This window comes from Microtus oregoni, unplaced genomic scaffold (assembly GCF_018167655.1).
Source record: "Microtus oregoni isolate MIOR12 unplaced genomic scaffold, Mior012 000006F_ref0000085, whole genome shotgun sequence".
NCBI lineage: Eukaryota > Metazoa > Chordata > Mammalia > Rodentia > Cricetidae > Microtus > Microtus oregoni.
In genome coordinates, this window is record NW_024543065.1 from 38,678,757 (window position 1) to 38,683,114 (window position 4,358).

Consider the following 4,358-nt stretch of genomic DNA (forward strand, 5'->3'; position numbering starts at 1 on the left):
ACAGGGCCCAGTCTACGCCTCAAATTTTGCCTATGAATGGATTGTAGGAGAAGAATTGCTGCCTTTGGTTGTAGGCCTCTGCTGAATCCAGATGGGTTCGAGACCAGCCTGGTCTACAAGAGCTAGTGCCAGGACAGGCTCCAAAGCCACAGAGAAACCCTGTCTCGAAAAAAAAAAAAAAAACCACAGTCTCACAGATGACTCTGGTTAATATCAGGGGATCACAAAGGAAAATAAATGAAGATGAACACAAGAGAGATGTTTTGAAATGGTGGATCAGGATACCAGAGAGGAAGGAGGTGGGAGTGGGCTGTATCTGAGGTGCACACAAACACACAGACACAGAACACACATATACACACAGACTGTGTGCATATACATATATGCCTGTGAATGCAAAATGGCTAATAGACTTTTTTCTTGTTTTTTTATGACAAGAGTTTCTCTGTGTATCCCTGGCAGTTCTGTAACTCCTCTCTGAGAGTATATCAGGCTGGCCTTGAAGTTCTGAGAGCAGTCAGCCTCTTCCTTAGGAGTGCTGGCATTAAAGTCGTGGACCACCATCCCAAGCTCAGAAAATTTTAAAATGAATTTATCAGGCTGTAGTTTCATTTTTGTTGTATCATTATCTGGTGGTTTATTTGTTTGTTTGTTTGTTCATTTTTCAAGACAGGGTTTCTCTGTGTAACAGTCTAGGCTTGTCTATTACTCACTCTGTAGACCAGGTTGGTCTTGAACTCACTGAGATCCACCTAACTCTGCCTCTAAAATGCTGAGCTTAAAGGTGTGTGCTAGGGGCTGGAGAGATGGCTCAGCAGTTAAGAGCACTGCCTGCTCTTCCAAAGGTCCTGAGTTCAATTCCCAGCAACCACATGGTGGCTCACAACCATCTGTAATGAGGTCTGGTGCCCTCTTCTGGCCTGCAGGCATACAAGCAGACAGAATACAGTATAATAAATAAATAAATAAATAAATAAATAAATAAATAAATATTTAAAGGTGTGCGCTACTATGCTAATCTCATTATTTGATATATCAGATAATACTAAGAGTCAAGAAGTCTTCCTCTTTTGTGTCAATTAGTATTTAAAGTAGCAGCTTTGCAGTTTTTCTCTGCAGTTCTGATAGAATCCTGTCAGTTTGATCATGGGGTTCTTTTAAGGGTGGTATTTTATACCTGTTTCAGTCACATTCCTACTGATGATTTGTTTATATATCTATTTCATGATGTTTAACTTTGGTGTATTATATTCACTGAGTATGTCATATTTATCTATTTCAATTAGAGTTTCCAATTTAATGTAACAGAAGTCTTTAAAGTCAGTAAACAAGTAATCCAGTTGAACACTTGTAGGCTGTGCATTTACCTTGGGTAATTGTCAAGACATGATCAGAGGATGGGTAGGAGTGGCAAACATGTTTAATCCCAATACTCATGAGGCAAAGGCAGGCAGATCTCTGTGCATTCAAGACTAGCCTGATCTTCAGAATGAGTTTCATGTCAGCAAAAGCTACACAGTAAATAACAAAAATTATTAACAAAAATCTATGTAGAGTTGAGCATGGATATGCAATCCTTTTAACCCAGTACTGAGGAAGCAGGGGCAAGGGGAACTCTGAGTTCAAGGCCAGCCAGCTCTACATAGTGAGTCTAGAACAGATGGAGGTACACAGAGACATTGTTTCAAAATAAGATTTTATATTGTGTTTTGTATTTTGTATATTGCTCCCTGAGGAATAGATTTCATGGTACCAGAAGCACCATGCAAGCTTCCAAAGGAGGGAGCCAACCAACAGTTCTAGGCAGCTATGATGCCTATGAGGCAGAACAGCTGTCATCTTGGCACAATAGCCCTAAGGATGCAGTAGTGGCAAGCACACCTTGGTGGAAGCAAACATCTTCCACCATTTTTCATTGGATTGAAGACTGTTGGATAACAGCCTCAACAAAAATACCTCTTACAAGGGTAGGAGTATGGGAATCAAAAGTAAGCAAAGAGGAGGAAGATGTAAATAAAAATAATAAAACAAAAAACATAGGATACTATTGGAAGTTCCAGTGAATTCTGAAATTGCCTGTGTTTAATTTTTCATATACTTTTATACCCCAATATAAAAGGGGAAGAAGGCAACAAAAGACTTCTTTAACATGATACAAAGGACAACTTGAACAGTTAATTGCTTCAACACTTTGAGTCATCAAATCCCCTGAATAAATAAGTGAATGAATGAAAGAAAACTACAGTGTGACACAAAGTAACTGATGTGTGACACTATTCCTGTGGAAACAAAACAACATCTAGTTAATACAGCTGAGGAACAATGACAAACCAAAGGTGGGAACCAACAAAGTCTAACTTGATGAACCAATGAGGTTTATATTTGTTTTTTCTTTTAGGCATCATGTCTGTGTTACATGCATGTCCCTGGTGTTCTCTGTGGCCAGAGAAGAGCACTGGATGCCCTGGTGTTGAAGTTACAGATTAAGTACCCATGTGGGGGTGTTAGGAATTCAAGGTGAGTCTTCAGAAAGAGCAGACAGTGCACTTAACCACTGAGTCATCCCTAAACCCAGTGAAAAAGTGAGTTTTATTGGTGTAACTTACAAGAACATGGGAGAGGGATGACTTACAGAGCAGGAAGGACTCAGTGACAACTGCATCACTCTGTGAAGGTGATGTCCAAAGAAGCTGGAAACCTGCAAATCTCTGCACAGCTTTCAGGCAATTCAAGGGAAGTTGGAAATGTCTTTGATGCCACCCATTACCTCTCCAGGCAGTTTGTCTTTTCTTGTCTGGGCTAGGCAGCTTGACTTCTGTCTGCTTCATGGCTGGTCTGAGCACCTTCTGTGCAGCTCAGATTGTTTAGTGTTTCAGCAGTCCTTATTGATTATATATGCTTGAGACATGAGTGCCTTAGTGAATCTCGCCAGTTTCTGTGACTTCCTAAAGCTATTAAATTACTATTTCTTAGTCTCATGACATTTTCTGTATAATTGAATATTTCAGTTACCTTAGAGGATCCAGTTCCTTTACCTCTGTTTTGATATTCTGTATTTTAAGGAGTTTTCTTCAAGATGGAAGGGTTCAATCTCAATGGAAACTGATACATAATATTCAGTTCTGCATATGAACTCTAAAAGTTGCCATCTGACCAATGAGTATTTCCCCATCATGTTCATTGCTGCCTTAATGACAGTATCTAGGACATGGGATCACCCCAGATGACCAGCAACTGATCATGGGTAAATGAAAAATGTGATAGACATCTACAAAAGTATATTACTTAGCTATAAATAAATATAAGAAAGCAAAATCTGGATGTAAATAATGCAACAAGAAGATATAATGAGTGTTGTCACCTGGTTCCCAGAGGTCAAACCTGATATGCCCTCACTCATATGTGGGTCATAGTTTCAACCTTTCTTTTTTTGTGTATGTTTTAGTAAGATAACATGTAAAAGTGAGAAATCTAGAAACAGCCATTAGTAGAGAGATGGGAGAAAAGAGGATGCATAGTAGAATATAGGTGATATGAAATTACAGAGGGGGTATTATGGGGACAGAATACTTAAATTTCAATTTGTAGTGGAGTGATAGCAAGAGTGAGGGCTTCTGAAAGGTCAACTCAAGTGAGATGTTCATGAAGAAACTAAATGGAAACATATCATTTTGCAACCCAAGTAAATAACACAATAATAGAGGATAGCAGAACATATGTGTTATAAAAGAATGGGATGGGGCTGGAGAGATGGCTCAGTGGTTAAGAGCACTGCCTGCTCTTCCAAAGGTCCTGAGTTCAATTCCCAGCAACCACATGGTGGCTCACAACCATCTGTAATGAGGTCTGGTGTCCTCTTCTGGCCTGCAGACATACACACAGACAGAATATTGTATACATAATAAATAAATAAATATTTAAAAAAAAGAATGGGATGTTGGCCCAGGAGGTGGTGGTGCTTGCCTTTAATTCCAGCACTTGGGAGGCAGAGGCAGGCGGATCTCTGTGAGTTCAAGGCCAGCCTGGTCTATAAGAAAAACCCTGTCTCGAAAAACCAAATAATAATAATAATAATAATAATAATAATAATAGAATGGGGTATTGGATGATATGTGCTAAATGTTTAGATGGGAGTGGGAAAAAAGAAAGGAGGAAAAGTGGGAGGGTTAATCAAAAGAAAGGATGCATGAAGAAGTCTCAGGAAATCCCACTATCTTACAGGTTAATCTTTGTAAGAAATCAGTGAAGGTTTCTTTTGGACCCTGTATGACTTTAGTAATAGTGAAATGACTCAGTCTTCTTTTGTACTTCAGTTCTGTCCCAAGCATTTAAAGATGCTTCATGGTATAAAGCCAGGA